Here is a 16,692-nt window from a genome sequence, read left to right as displayed (position 1 = left end):
CACAAGAAAATGCAGTTCAACGGACAGCTCAAGGCTCAAGGTCTTGCAAGGTCTTTGACCATTGCAATATTAGATTAGAGCAGACCTTTACATCATTAAATGCAGTCACTTCTACATGAAGCATGATTTGTAATTTCTGTGGAAATATGGAAAACAGAATCCTTATTCCTTGAATATTTGATGAAGTTATGTTCTGGAATATTCTTGCAGCTGGTAAGGAAAATTTAGATAACTAGGAAGTGGGAGGGAAGAAAGCTGGAAGAGTTTCCTAATCGTCCCTCCTGATGCCTCTACACAGCAAAAGGAAAATAGCAATAGTAAGCCATATCACAGCTTAGGAGAGGGTTGGCAGAAACATTGTTCAGAAGTCAGATATTGATAGGAACTGGGAGTTCCAGCTAAGGCTCAGGGTATGGTTAGAAAACAAAACAAAACAAAACAAATGCATGTACATTAAACACCAGAGCCCAGAAAATAAAATGGAGGGACTTATGCTGCTGTTTGCACTGAGCATACAGAGGCTAAAGAAACCAGCTGGGATAGCAGTCATATCTGAAATACCACTATTCATAAATGCCATTGTCCAGGGAGGAAAGATATTGGAGAGAAGTAACTTAGTCATAATAATTACTCCTGTGATAGACAACAAAGTTTCAGAACCAGTTTAATCAAAATCATTTAGATGTGAATGAAAACCTTGGTGCAAAGGTAATTAATTCTGTGGTTAATATTTCCAGTTTCAAAAGGGATGCCAATAAGCTAAAGGAATGACTGAACATCATCCATCCAGATTGAGGATATGGGAACTACTTGTAAAGGACTCCTGGACTTCCCGTCAGAGGTATGCAAACTGTCAGAAAACTTTTTCCCAAGCATGACTCAATTTTTACAAATCAAAAGGATAAGAGAAATAAATGGAGAACATCTCTGTTTCAGAGAAAAACACTAATAAGCAAATAAAGCCAACTTTTGCAATGGAGGGACAATTGGTGTAAAAAGAATAGTGCTAGAAATCAAGCTATGTTAGAGCTGGAAAAGGATATTGAAATGAATAGAGAAAAAAAAAATAAAAAAGGTTTTCTTAACTGGAGGGAACTGAGATCAAGGAACTTTTGTCTAAAACCGGTCCTCTTACCGTGATCAAAAAATAAAAGAATTTTGGACAAGCAGAGCTAGGATTATTTAACCTGACAGAATTAAGGTTGAGAAGGAATAAATGAACACTGAAGATACACCTGGATAGAATGGCACCACAGAGAAATAAAAGTTAATTTTGGAAACTGGAGGAAAGTTTCTGACCATGAGACCTACGAGGTTCTGGAAAGGTTTTCTGCTGTGAATAAGGTGGAGCTGGCATGGTTTATGAATGAGTTTATTGGACAGAGTTGTCTACAACAGCAGGAATTTTCACTTGGTGATCTAGGAGTTTCCTTCCACAGAAATGTTACTTCCAATTTGAGGGCTAGCATAGCAAGTCTTTCTGCTAAGGAGGGGAAAGATAACTGAGAGGGAAAAAAAGTTGAAAGAAAATGTTAATTTGCATAATGACATAGATGGGAAGTACGACAGTGGTTTTGATGGTTTGGGTATATAATTATTTTATCTGGCTTATTATTAGCCAAGATTGGTGGGGTCTATGTAGTTTTAAAACTCTCTTCTTTAGTTACAATTTATCTGTGGCTTATGGCATATTTCCTTGGCTAGAAATAGAAGCAGAAATGTCACAAGAAAACAATGAATATTTTCCTTTCATGAGGTGAAAATACTTAGGTTAAGGGTAGACAAAGCAGAATGATTAAAATGTAATCTCTTCTAATAGCCTTCCAAACCTTCACTGCAAAATTGAATTCAGTTGAATTCCCTTTCTCTTATCCCTCATCTGAAGGCTTTTCAGGAGTCTTTTAGAAGGTCATTGGTCTGCAGTTCCCTTTTATGGTCCCCTTGTTCCTTCTGCATGTCACATTTTCTGGGAAGAATAGTACAACACTGGAAGAAATATCTGTTCTGTCTGAAAATGGATGCAGGAATGCCAATCTTTCATCTGTATGATAAATTAGCAAAGCTTTCTTACTAACAATTGGAACATGAATAGAAATGTGTTTTGAGTGTGTTGGTGGAGCCACCAAGCTATACAGGATATGGCTGAACAGATTTTAACTGAAGCTGCGGTGTGAAGCAGCAGGGCTATTAATGTTTGAAGACAATATTTTTAAAGTCACTTGTGAATAAACAGGTGGAGAAACTTCAGACAGAGCATCCTCTGCAAGAAAGACAACTAAATGGATCATGGATTCCCCAGCAATCTTAGATAACAGTCACTTGTTCTCAACAGGGTACATCAACATTTTGCAGCTATTTAGGGATGCAACACTGTGTACCCAAAGGGTAGGAAAATGTGGTTTGTAGTAGAACAGCTGCTGCTAATAATGCAAGAGATGAACTGAAATGAACAATGGCTATTAAGTTTTGCTGGTCCCCTCTGGCAATGCTACCTATTACAGGCCCACTTTGATTTCACACTGGAGTATATCATGATTCAATGGGAACCATACAAGTTAATGTGAAATCCAAATCAGAACATGTATGTTTGTGAGAACAAATGGGATAGGATTTAAATACCTTTTGTTCATGTGTTATAGTCTTCCTAGTCTTCCTAACAATCACTTTTTTCTTTTTTTTTTTTTTACTATCTTGCAAATTAGATCTCAGCCCCAGATCTTTATCTTAATGATTTACTACATTATTAAACTTAAACTGAGAGATGCCACTCTTGAAAGAAATGACTGAGAAAAATGTGAGTGTAAGTAAATGAGTTGTTTGTTTTGTAAAATAATAATTCATTCAATTAGTAAACAAATTCCTAAAACCCTTTAATTGTCTTTGTGAGAAATTTGTTAGTAATGTAGACCGAGGTCCAGAAGCAAAGCATAAAAGCCAAATTCAGAGATATTCAGTAATGATGACGAGCACTTTATTCTCTTATTCAATCTATCAGTTTCAAGTAGTTAGAGTTAGAAAATAGTTCAATTGTCAGATTTTGTATGTATGAAGTAGGACTGAGGAAATAGAGCAGAATATTTTTTTCATAATGCTTCTTCTGATTTTTGTCCTTTTATTTTTATCCATTTTGTCCCCACAGAAATGTTTCCAATTTTGGTGGCAACTCAGTAAATTGTCTGGATATATGCAGAGAATGGTCTGTATTTTCCAAAAGAAAATAGTGTTGCTTGCCAACAGCCCACAATAACTCGAGGAACATCTCGTTTGGTGAACAGAGACCAACTTCGATTGCACACAGATACACAAGTGCTTCTGATTTGAATTTTCTGAACCCTTCTTAGAGGATTTACTTTCACTTTGCATCACTAGATATATGCTCCAGCTACAACCAAGCCTTTCAACTCCATGGCTGAATCAGAGAACACAGCTAGCCATTATTTTGTTTTGTTTTGCATTGGATTTCAGTTTTTAAGTTCTATTCATGTTTTGTAATCAACAATCTTATTCTTACAGTGTTTTAAATTATTGCCACTTGCTTCTTTTTGATCTTCCTTCTCTAAGGAGTCATCATTTATGTCATTTGCAGCAAAGTCTTTTATTTGACATCCACCTGTAGATTTATTGTGCTATGTCTAACCTACCTGCTAAAATTGTACCAGTAAGAGGGAATGAGCTGCCCCCCTGGGCAATTATCCTCTGAATCTCATGCTTCTCTACTTGCGGTATCTGCTTCAGTAAAAAACATTTTGTAGTGCAACTAGAAGATCAACCCCCTCTTCCCCCCTTCACCCCCCCTTTATTTTTTGTTTTCCCGAGAGCTCCACTTTTCCATTGTCCTGCATTTATTTGTTTGTGTTATTTATTTATTTATTTGCTTATTTATTTCCAGTGATGGTACTTTTATATGTGGAACATATTCTCTCTGGAGGGAGATATCTGTGCTATTCAACAATAATAGTCCAAAACAATGCAAACCATAGAACTGATCATGAAGTTTTAATTTAATTCTGTGGATTACTCCAGTAAGGAATGGTTATGAGGAACATAAGGAATCACTTTTCAAAACTCAGTAAATCCCTAAACTTTCTAGCAAATATAGTTAGCTAATTGGATTCAAAAGTATTTCTTTTTAATTCCATGTCTCTTCTACAACAAGAAAGTTTAATCACTGCAGGATATTTTGCATTTTATCTTCTGTTTTTCATTAAATTCATCCTTCTTGGAATAGGTATGTCTTCAATGCCTCATTTTTGAGAACTCAAATCCAGAAATGTTCTTATTTTTGGTGAGAACTCTTGAACTGGTGAGATTTGCAAAGGAAAGTTGAACAGAAGTGAGTTAAAGGAAGGGGACAGCAAGTCTCTTTGAAAACATGCAGGAGAGTCTGACAAAAGGAAGAAAAAAAAAGTTTGTCTTGATTAAATGCAGGTGTTATGAACATGGAGCAGAAGAAAGGACTTTATTAAGCTTGGGGTTTATTAAAAAATTTATGAGACTGTGAAAAATGCCATCTCTTTTCCAATTAAAAGAACACCACCACCACCAAAAAAATATCTAGGAGCTGTGAAAGAGCAAGGGGTAGCAGCACTAAGCAAATCTCGTTTTGCTTTCTTTGCTTGCTTGAAAAGGCCTGGGAGCTGGCCCAGCCTCACAGCAGTGACAGCTTTGGTCCCACAGCCCAACCAGGACCTCTTGCTCATGGCACTACTGTTGCTGCAAAGCTGACTTCATAATCCCAAAGCTGCCCTTTTAGTCCCAGTTCATGTTCCTGTGATGCTCTGAAACTGAAAGGCAACTTATTAATACTCATTGCCACAGCTCTCTGACTCAAAAATTCCTTGGAGAAGGTCATATAACTTCAGTTTGGGGTGGCCTCAAACTGGTTTTGCCACTTTTTCTATTTTTCTTGATACCTTTAAGAAAAAAAAAAAAAGTATCGAGGTAGCAGCATGATCTGCTGATGGGAGCATACCTACAAATCATTTCTGCTTCTGGGAAGACTTCTGTGCAGATTTCTTCCTGTGCTTATTGTTTTATTTTCCCTGGCATTTTGCCTGTGGCATATAAGATATGATGCTGCCCACTCAGGTCATTGTGGTTTTGGTGGCTGTTGTCACATGTTGACCCTTTCCGTAGTACTGTGTTCCACAAGAATGATCTAGAAATGTTTTCTAATTTTGCATACTGGTTCTTCAAAGTTGCCATGTTGATCTTTCTAGTCTGCTCAGTGCCCACCTGCCAGATGGTATGACCCTGCATGCTCCATCAGCTGCAGGGGCTAACTTTTGATTTCAAGTTGTGGAGATTTGTCCTTCTAAGTCCACAGATTCTGAACATCTCTAGTTTGTGTGTTGGTATCGGCAAAGATATACCAGCATCACAGAAGGGATCAAGGCATCATCTAAAAATATCAGTCCTATTATATTCTTTTTCTTTTTTTTTTGTTTTGTTTTGTTTTGTTTTGTTTTGTTTTGTTTTTCCAAACAGGGACTTTCAAAAGCGATAAAAGTCCTCACAACTTTACAGGTAAACACAGAGGTGTTTCTAAAACCAAAACTTTATTACTCCTTTCTCAGAATGAGAAGATTATAATGACAGAGCTCTACTGCTTTCTCACTGCTTTCTCACTGCTTTTCTTTTCCACTCAGCAGAGCTGGTTTTGTTAATTCTGCAAACGTTTTACAGGCACATCTACAAAGAAATCTATTGCAAAGAAGTCTGAAGATGGGCCATACTGCATTGATGTTTCAGACCCAAAAGTAAGATATAACTGTTCAATCCAGGAACTACCGCAAACCAGCTCTAACTTCAGTAGAATGGTATGTGGTATAACAGAATGGCTGATGCTGGAAGGGCCCTCTGGAACCCGTCTTCTCCAAGCCCTTGCTCCAGCAGGGCCACCCTGAGCAGGCTGCCCAGGACCACGTCCAGGCAGCTTTTGAAGATCTCCAAGGAAGGAGATCCCACAAGCTCTCTGGGCAACCTGAGCCAGTGCTAAAACACACACACACTTTCTAATATTCCAAGAGAACCTCTTCTGTCCCAGTTTGTGCCCATTGCCTCTTGTCTTGGCATTGGGCACCACTGAAAAGAGGCTGGTTTTGACTTCTTTTCACGCTCCCATCAGGTATTTATAGACATTGATAAGGTCCCTTCCCCCCCCCCCCCCCCCAGCCTCCTTTTGTCCAGGCTGAACAGTCCCAGCTCTCTCAACCTCTCCTCATAGGAGAGGTGTTTCAATCCTTTGATCATCTTGGTAGCCCTCTGTTGGACTCTTCCCAGTATCCAGATCTCTTTTGTACTGGGAGCCCCAGCACAGGACACAGTCCTCCAAGTGCAGCTTTACCAATGCTGCGTAGAGTGGAAGGATCCCCTCTCTTGACCTGCTGATGATACTTTGCCTAATGCAGCCAAAAATAACATTAGCCTTCTTAGCAGCAAGGACACATTGCTGACTCATGTTCATGGTAAGATTTTTAATGATGCTCTACATTTTACTTACTGCTATTTATGGAATAATTTTATTGAGGATTTCTGGTCTCCAGATGAAGTGATAAGTGTAGTATTTTCCTTAATGAGTATATATGAAAGATTGTTCCTGTCAAGTTCTGTGTTCTTGAAACACACCTAAATGAATTGCCTTGAAAATGAACATGGAAAGGGAATTGTCCAAAAAGAAGCGTTAAACAAAACAAAAAGAAGAACTACAAAAAGAAACTAGAGAGCAAAAAAAAAAAAATAAAATGTTTACATGAGTCTTGCATGTGTAACATTGAGTTGGCTGCTGATTCTCACCAGTTATCAGATCTGTGTGTCCTCTTTGTAGAGTATGATACACAATATATACATTTCCCAGGGAATTACGAGAGTTAAATATTGATATTACAGGGTTAAACCCATAGTAGCAGCAATGACAGTGAAGAAATTCTTGTAGCCTTTCAGCAAAGATTGAAGTTCATAGCATTTGTCCAAATCATGCTGCAAATCCATGTCTCCCAGAGTAAATGGCACTTCTTAGTACTTGGAAATTACATCTGGAAGTAGTATTTTCTCTACAGCCTAGAAAATCTAGTCTCTCAGCTCCTCTGGCTCTCCAGCCTCCAGAATTGCTGCTTGAATGGATGTATTGTACAAAATCGGATTGATTTGGCATACAACAGGGTACTCTCATCTCATCGTACAGAAAGCTAAATGCTTCATTAAATATTTTGCCAGTTCTACTTTTTAGAAAGAGCACTTAACTGCATGGTCACTGCAGCCATTACAATCCTTTGAAGTGCTGCAATAAATTGCCTGTCACCTGAATGGGAAAGTTTACCTAATAGAAGAAAATAGAAGTTTTATACTGCTGGCCATTGAAAGAATATATATACATTTGCACTATAAGAAATTTGGACTTTGTGTAAGAACTGCTGGCACCACAGTATTACAGAAAGGACTGCAGTTAGAAAGTGCTATTAATAGTAGCTGTCTTTCTCAAAAGGCTGTTTATATTTTTCAGGTTTAAAGTGAATATTGCTACTTTTCAATCTGAGTATTTAAGTGTAAATGAAAGGGCATGGTTCCTTTTTCTACAGATATCTGTCCTAGGAAGTTGACAGAAATCTCTAGTATATATTTAGGTATAAGGCCAGTGCCTGACCTCTGGTGATGCTGATTTTCACCCATCCCGTGCCCAGTATGGACCTGTATCTGCAGAAATGTGGTGTGGAAAAGGGCCCAGGGGAAAGATCACAAAATTGAACCTGTTAGTTACAGGCACCAATATTTTCTTATTGCAGAAAGATATGCCTGATGTCCATACATGAAAAATGTTGCATTCTAGCATATGTAGTAGAAGCAATGAGGCTGAAGAAGTGTTTCTTTCATGGAGAGAGGTGGTTTCCAAAGCAGGCAGGTAACAAAATAGAGCTTCATACATGTAGCTCAAAGACAGTGCATTCAGAAAAGCCATCTCTGCTGACAGACTGCAAGTATCACATCCTCATGGCAAGACACTTACCAGTGGAAGGTGATATTGTGAAAGAGGTCAGGTGTGTTGTAGGTGGAGCGCAGAGACTGTGACTTTCAGATGGTGATGGCTGCAGCAGGAGAGGCAGAAGCTGCAGGCAAGAAAAGTGTTCACCAGCCTCCAGGACAAGAAGGTGGTTTTAAAAGCCACCCAGTTACTGATGTCCATTGATGGTGTAGAAACCACCAATGTAGAAACAGAAACCCATCCTTATCCAGTGATAGTGAGGAGGTGGTGTCAGTGGGGGAGTACTGTCTCCAAGTAGGGTAACTGCCTCTGTGAAATTCCGAGGCTAGTGACAATGAAATAAAACTTAACTATCTTTATCAAAGACAATGGGATTTTAAAAATACTTGTATATATATTTACAAAGACAAATAATTTTTTTTTGTTTCTTTTGGCTCAGATGTTTGAGTAGTTTCTAGCAGTTCTCGGTTACATCGATTGTCTGGTGGGATTTACTAGGTGTTTGCAGAGGGTAATCAGGCTGCATCCCTGAAGTCATGAAAAGAAAGGCTAGGCACATTACCCTTTAATTTTCATGGACAAGCTATGTTGAGTTACTGAAGTGACCACTAATGGCATTCACAAACAGGGACTTTTACCCCATTATTTTTCACATATATATTATGAACTCATGTGGCCTTCTAATTACCGTCCAGTCATCAGAGCATCAAAGTACTTTGTGTAAGGTCCTGAAAAACTAGGTTCAGGTTTTATGAGCCTAACAGTATGTCAGGAAGCATAATTTTTGGTTTATATTATGGGATAATTTTTTATCACATGAGAAGAACCTTTCTACCTAATCACTGCAATAAAGATTTTGTGAGACTTTTGGAAAATTATTTTGTACTTGCACTCTTGAAAATTGATGCTGCATCCTGTTTATAAGTTTAAAAATAAGTCCTTAAATCTTTTAAACACAGACAGCTTGTGGGACCTCCCTGTAGGTGCCCCTGTTTATATTGCCAAAGTTTAGCTAGTGGTTGCAAAAACCCAGCAGCCAACTTACTAATGAGCTTGTTTTGACAGGACTGCATATCTCATTGCTTATTAATACACTGTGTTGTTGCCTGGATCATGCAACACTTCTGGAACTGTAAAAATGATTCAAGAGGCAATATCAAAAACAAGCTGCAAACATAATTTGGAGTCAGATTCACTGGATTCACAATCTAGTTTAAATATTTGGGGAAGGACTGTCATTTTCCTGTGTACTGCAATCCTCTTCCATTCAAAACTTTTAGAATCCTCAGTACACTGGGACAAATTTATCCTGGGGGTAATTCTGATGAAGTGAATGAAGTCACACCAGGGATTCATTTGGCTTATCACTAACATCTTTTCTTTTACCAGCATGCTCTGCATTTGTCAGTTGACACACTGTGCTGTGATGAAGACAGAAACGGTCAGTTCAGCTTTTCAGGCTCCTCTGTCTTTTCCATGGCAGACCGTTTTTTTATTATTTACTTTTATTTTTTTAAATATGAGTACTGTGGGTTGAAAAGAGTGTGAAAACTAGGCAATATCAACACCACTATATAGAGAATTACAGTGATCAGTGGACAGATATCTTCCTCAAACTGTTCCCTTTTACGATGCCAGGCAGTTGAAATTCTGCACTGTAATGCAATTTGTCAAATTATCTAGGGATTCATGAGGTCTCCGCCATTAGATCTTTTTCACTTTCCATATAACTGCCTATTGGATTTACCATGTGCAGCATTTATGGGGAGGACCCCTTTTTTTTCCTCATTTTCTATCTGAAATGTGTAAAGATTGATTAATGTATGTAATCAGCAGTCTTTGGCAGTCTTGAAGAATTGATCCACTTGGTCTCTGTATTAATATAGCATTGTAGTCTCACTTGGGGATGACCTCAGGCATGTTTTGAAAAACAGTTTTATTAATTTAGCTTTTTAGTTTGCATAATGAAATCTCCAGAATAAATACAGTAGCTGTGCTTTATTCTAATCACACAAACGCATAGAAAAATACTATAAAATGAGACTGGAGAGTGTGAAGCTTTTGATCTTTTTTTTTTTTTTTTTTTAATCTGTATTACATTGTGACTAAATTAAATGCACACATATACATGTACATCTGTATTGATACACACAGACACATACATCCACACATGTATATGACGTACACACATCTTCCTCCCATAGTCAGTGATGTCCTTTGCATCTCGTTGATTATATGGCATTGTCCTTAAAAATCACAGGTATAATGATACTTAGACTAAACAAAATTTTTACTGTAGAGCTCTATATGAATGCTGTTAAGATGACAAGACAAGAGTCAAACTACATTTCCAGTTTATGGAGGAGATACTAAGATTACACAAAACTTTGTCAGCATGTATGTATCAAGACAACATCAGTGTGGAGCTACATGGCAGCATGTCAGATCAAGCGTTGGGGATCAAAGCCATATATGAGAAGCTACACCTATGGAGAAAATTATGACTCTGAGGAGGTTAAAGTGTATCACTGAGTTTATTTCACCTTTATAGGTTAAATATGTTACGGACATGTGTACAGAGGTTTCCTCTGGTATTTGAGTTCCTGTAGTGCTGTTGGTATGTAGTCAATATCCAGTATGGGACTCTCTGGTTTTGAGTTTTCATAATTCTCTGAGTATCACCAACTCACATCAGACTTTTGCTCGGCAGTAGGGTGCTCAGTTCTTGCTGACTGATCGGGCTGCCTCAGGGACTGATGGAATATTATTGTAGTTGATGGACAGGACACACTGAGCCTCTCCTAGAGATGGACCTCTTCAGTCCAAGAGCTCCAGAAAGTCTTGTATGTGTGCATCTACTGCACTCTTCTTACTTAGGAGTTTTAAGAAATATATTTATCTGCATGTCAATGTATCTACACATATATATGTACTGGATGGACTTGCCTAACCTCTTCTGTTAGTTCTCAAGACAAAGATATGGCAATATGGTCAGAAATCAGTGATCAGACTAAAATCTTGGTTATATTTGTAGAGCTCTCACAGGTGTCATCAGAGTTACTTGGATACACCTGAAAACTAAAGTTGGTCTTTAAGTTCACAAAAGTTAATAATGTCAGTAGAATAATATAATTAGAAGACCTCCTACACTTAGTAGGAGCAGTGGGATTTAATAACTTGTGATATGATTTCAAAGCCTGACTATGATGAATGTTTGTTGGGTTAGAATAATCCTATATACAAAAAGAAACTGCATTGACTGGTCTTGTTCAGGATATTTCATGTGATGTATAACAAAATTTTCCCCCTCCCCATCACCCAAATGAATCCGAGGGGCAACTTCTTTTTTCTTTTAAAACATATTTCAGATGGCTTCAGATTTGCTCTCCGTATGTGTGGTTTAAATACAATAATAGTCAATAAGAATAGAACTGTGCCTTAACATTATCTTTTTATTTATACTGCTAGGTATTCTGCTGTACCATACCCCTGTAAACTTTCAGCACTCATTGCTGGAATCAGAAACAGAAGGACGTGGTACATTGTCTTTGGCTTAATGATAAGACATAAATGTTTTGGTTTCAGTCCATGTTGCTTTCACCATCATGGAATTTGGCTTTAAAAATTAGCTTTGAAAAAACATAACATTTGAAATTGAAGAAAGCTGACTTAAAAGAAAGTAAAATGTCTGTTATGTTGCATGCATTTTATGATTTGTGATTATGATTCATATGCTACCCTAAATATTAAGAACCCTTCGACCTTGGTTGAGTTTAACAGTAAACTCTTGATACTCTTAGACTCTTTATGTCTGATAAATATTAATTTCTATGTTTTTGTTGAAAAGATAAAAATTGGCTACACTTCCTACATTTTTTTTTCTTTTTCCTGCAAATATTTGACTCTGGTTCAACGAGGTCACAGAACGGTCACAGAATGGCTGAGGTGGGAAGAGACCTCTGGCAATACTCTGGTTCAACCTCCTTGCCAAGCAGGGTCACCCAAAGCACGTTGCACAGGATCACATCCAGGCAGGTTTTGAGTATCTCCAGAGAAGGAGACTCTGCAGTCTCTCTGGACAGCCTGTGTCAGCACTCTGTCACCCTCAGAGTAAAGAAGTGCTTTCTCATTAATTATATAATTATATGATTCTTTCTCCTCTGGGAAAAAAAAAAAATCCACATAAACCAAGGCTATTATTAAGTGCATTAGGACATGCAGGAATCTTCATGTAAACTAAGTACATAATATTAAATCTTACTAAAAGGAGGAAGCAGGCTGCTGTGCTGATGATATTGCGATCTTTTCTGATCACTAATGTTGGGATTAACTCATCTAATTTTTGCCATCTTTAACACAGGGGTCTTGTTCTAGCTAATCATTAAAGCTTCAGCTATTCTGAGATACCAGACATGAACCTGGTCCCTGCAGTGATACCAATGAGCTGGAGAGAGTTTAAAGACCACGGAGGAGAGCTGTTATGGGGAAAGGCAGAACGAATTAACACACTAAGGAGGGTAAGAATTTACAGGTATGCAAAGAGAATAAAGGAATAAAAGGAAGAGTGAAGCGGGGTTCAATGAAGGAAAATAACGTTTACAACGCAATTTATGAAGAACTTTCAGACTAAAAAAATAAGTACAGTTAGGGTGAGAATAGTCTCTAAAGGGAAGCTATAGCTGGCTTGTTGCTTAGGAGATTTGGAAGTACAACTTGTCTGGAGAAAAGAAACAGACAGCACAGAGGAGGTGTTGAATACCTTTACTATATGATTTTCCATTTAAAGATGAACAAAATTAAAATGTTCACTGATAAAAAAAAAAAAAGTATTTAAAATACCTTCTTATTCTTCAGAGAATGCATTTAAGATACTTCCTCAGAAATACTCTCCTTCTCAGGAGGTCCATTATGACAGTGTCCTCCAAAGTGGGCCAGCTTTCAGTGTCTTTTGATTATGTTTTTTCTCAGTATGGACTTTGCAAATAATTTTTATATGCTTTATTGCCTATTTATAAAAACTAAAGCACTGGTCAAAACAGAGTGTTTTTTTTTTTTTTTTTTTTTTTTTTTTTTTGTGATCTACATATATGTGGATAAATATCTTCGCTAAGAAAATGGATGAATTCCAACATAAGTTCATAAATTAAGTTTCAATATGGTCTTTTATGGGTGCGTTGTATGAACACTTGTCACATCTTCTTTAAATGTTTAAATATACACTAAACAGTGCTTATCTGTTAAGGGAGAAACTGTATTTATGTATCTTTCAACTATATATAGCATACAGATGTTTGGAGTTAAAAAAAAAAGTGCAAACAAACAAAAAAACACCACCAACAAAACAAAACAAAAAAAATACCCACCCACCCAACCAAACAAAACAGCAATAGAAAGAACTTCAGGACTTGTGAAGTAACAAGATTCCATGAAAAGCTCTTCCAGTCTATGGTCCTTCATCAAATATTTCTGCAGTTTTGGGATACTTTGGAGCAGATGCAGGCTATAGAAACAAGTAACCTATTGACACAGAAACTGTCACATCTCAGCTGCTTAGATGGGGAGGGAGAGACATCTGTTTACTGAGCTGAGTAAGCACAGAAATCTATGATTAGACCAAACTTGTTCAGAAATGTCCACTCACAGCAAGTTGATAAATGCTGCAGTAATTTGTGGAATTAGCTAACAGGAACAGATCGTCAGTTTAGCATGGAATGAATTATGATTATCTGTATAACCTCAAAATCCTTTTCCTCTTGTCTCTAGAAATATTTACAAATCAAATAAGAATAAGATTAAGACTTCTGATTTTTTAACACAAAACCCTCAGAATTAGATACAGCTGTTACTGATAGTTTGATGAATTCTCATTTATTTTTAGGTATAAATGAGTTACCCTTAACAAAAGGCTTAAAGAATTTCATGAAAGTGTGATTTTCCAGATGTACAATATTGCTAGTTTGCTTTTATATTGCCATCATGAATTTCAAAGTAAATTTAACCTTAATTATGTTGGAAGTCTCTGTAGATTTTTTAAGTAGCTGCAAATCTTCAATGCAGAATAAGGAGCAACAAATTTCCTATTAGAGAAACATATTGTTAATTTGTTAAACAAGTCACACCTGATTGCCAGTTACACCTCATTGGTATGCTGTTAAGACAAGCCCCTTCACATTTAGTTAGGCATTGTTTCAAACAACTTGCCAGCAAAGATTTTTCTTTGGATCTTGGAAGGCAATATTTTAAACGTACTCAAAAACAATAACACTTGAATGACAGTTATTTTCAACTTGGGATTTTGACAAAGACTCTTAATTGTTATTCCCAGGCAAAAATCTTCATTAACGGGGAGTCTGGGTTATAAATATTTATCAATTACCTAAGGGAAGAATCCTTGAGAGGGAACCATGTTTTCTAAATAATTCAACCTATAAAAATTAGTCTGGGAATTCCTAACTAAGTTTATATTTAAAACACATATGAAACTTGAATAGCTTCAAATCCTGGTTTAACCACTGCTCATGCCACTGTGCTTGTACCCATGCACCTGCTACCCTCGGTCTATATGATCCATTTTTTTCCCTGAAGACAAGGAAACCTGTTATATTTGGTGGGTGTTTTGGTACAAAGGTGGATTATCTGTAAATTTGCTTCTTCTACCATTATGAATCTGTAACTTGCAAACCAAGTTTCCTTGAGTTTCTGCTTGTTCAGTGCTAGGGCATGTCAGGAGGGTGGGCTTGGACATGTAGTTGTGTGAGAGCAAAGAGGTATCACCAGAAGCTGTGGTGGGAAATGTGTCTTATATAAGAGCCCACGTGAGGGTCTGGGAAGTCAGGTGTGCAGGCATCTCTCTGAACCATAGGAACTGATGGCTCTGGAGTTAACTCCAGCTGGGCTCCTGCATTTTCATTAAGGTACCAAAATCAAAGTCTTCATCATCAAAAGTGCTGCAAGCTAATGAGCTACTCCTGAGACCATGAACATGGCCTCTCACACAGGCTCCTGAATTTATTTCCATTTTTTGACTTTGGGAAAATGCTTCTTAATGGTGTTTCTTTTTTCCTTTTCCTTTTTTTTTTTTTTCTTTCTTTTTTTTTTTTTTTTCTTTTTTTCCTTCTTAATATTATTATTATTTTTATTTTTTAATAAAGAAAGAAATAACTGAATGAAGGAGAGATTCTAGCTGGACAGACTGAGAAGGTTTATGAAAAACACAGACCAAAAGAATAACCAAATAGATGAAGCAAAAACACAATATTTTCTCTGTAGGCTAACCTACCCCATCAGACCGTTGCCAAAAACAATGGATGTTTGTCAGGTATAATTTCTGTCCCCCCCAAAAAGGGACATGCTCAGAGAATGGAACAAGTTCATTTGAGGATGCCAGATCCTATGCATTTAACTCATTGAATGAATGCAGTGCTGACTGAATCACACAGTTTTCAAACAGGATATTAATATTTCATTATTTTACACTGGTACTTCACTTGCACCTTATTATTTTAGTCATTGAAATACAGTACAAGACATTAATGTTTCTGATCAACTTAAATAAATGAAAAGGGTAAAATGCTAATTTAACAAGAATGTCAAAAAAAAAAAAAAAGTATATTTGTAGAACTAGTGAAATATTTCATAAAGAGTTGCAGTCCAACAAAAAAGCCAGTAGCATGTTATTATTCATTGTGCTTTAGGTAAAATGTCATGCAAATTCCTTTCCATTGCCATCCAACTACAGCAAAACTATTACATTAGGTTAGGAGCAGGAAAATGGGATCAGCAGCCATGGGACTTGCAGCTGCGTGCATCTTACAAAGATGAATTCCAGACTGTCTCTGCTGGTTAAACCATGGGTACTGCATGCCCCATACTTAAAGCCCTAGCTCAGGTTAGATCACTATTTAAACTTATATTCATAATAGAAAGCAAATTTCTATTGGCTGTAGGTCCAAGGGAAAGCCTAACAATATGAATGGAATTGCAAGATGGTGCACACCTGAGTCTGCAGACAGCCTGAAACACTAGGTCTGAGAGGTGTACACAACTGTTTTGCGAGGCAACAACTAGCACTGGCCCAGCAGAAGCAGAGAGAAGCATACATGAGACTTACACTAAACAGTGTTTCATAGTCTAGTCATAGTAAGGCTCCCAAATACTGACTGTGGAAAGGAAGGAAGGGTAATGCCACAGATGCTGCCAGGGCAGGGAGGAAGTGAATTGGCCTCTTCACGTCTCCAAGTGGAAAGTGAAACCCACAGAGTGACAGGACTTTTAGATTGCTTTGACTGCTCAGAAGCAACCATGCTCAGTGGCAACAAACCACCACATAGACTCAATGCAGCTATTTTTCTAGGTAGGGAACTGCAGAACTGTCTCTTGGCCTGCCCAGGTGGGGAAATATGCTATGTTGTTTACCAGTCCTTACACTTTTGCTCTGATAAACTAAAATCCTGGCAATAGAAGTCAGCAACCATGCAAGTATATATGTTACCGTGTGTCTTAATTTTTATTTTATTTTTTTTCTTGTTTGTTTCTAAGTATTAAATATTCTTAAGCAAATAGGTAGCAGTACATTCAGGATTATGGATATTTTGCAACTCTGCCATTTTTCTGTGCTAAAAATGTATATTCTGTGCAAAGGATGGGTTACTGCATCACTGTTCAGTCAACACAGGCAGCTGGATGCTTACTTTCAGTCACCGTTTCCATTTTGC

General features: G+C 37.4%; 1 long non-coding RNA gene across 1 annotated transcript in view; it reads left to right on the top strand.

Moving 5' to 3' along the window:
* The window catches only part of LOC311436571, a 137,398-nt gene that overhangs the window by 81,528 nt on the left and 39,178 nt on the right, over positions 1-16,692 (top strand). Inside the window, exon 6 of the long non-coding RNA XR_014692946.1 lies at positions 738-841. This is a non-coding gene — a long non-coding RNA (uncharacterized lncRNA). The remainder of the gene's footprint in view (positions 1-737; positions 842-16,692) is intronic.

The sequence above is a fragment of the Aythya ferina genome, assembly GCF_964211825.1.
Source record: "Aythya ferina genome assembly, chromosome: 4".
NCBI classification, from domain to species: domain Eukaryota; kingdom Metazoa; phylum Chordata; class Aves; order Anseriformes; family Anatidae; genus Aythya; species Aythya ferina.
The sequence above is the reverse complement of the archived record's forward strand: the minus strand, read 5'-3'. Positions and strand labels throughout refer to the sequence as shown.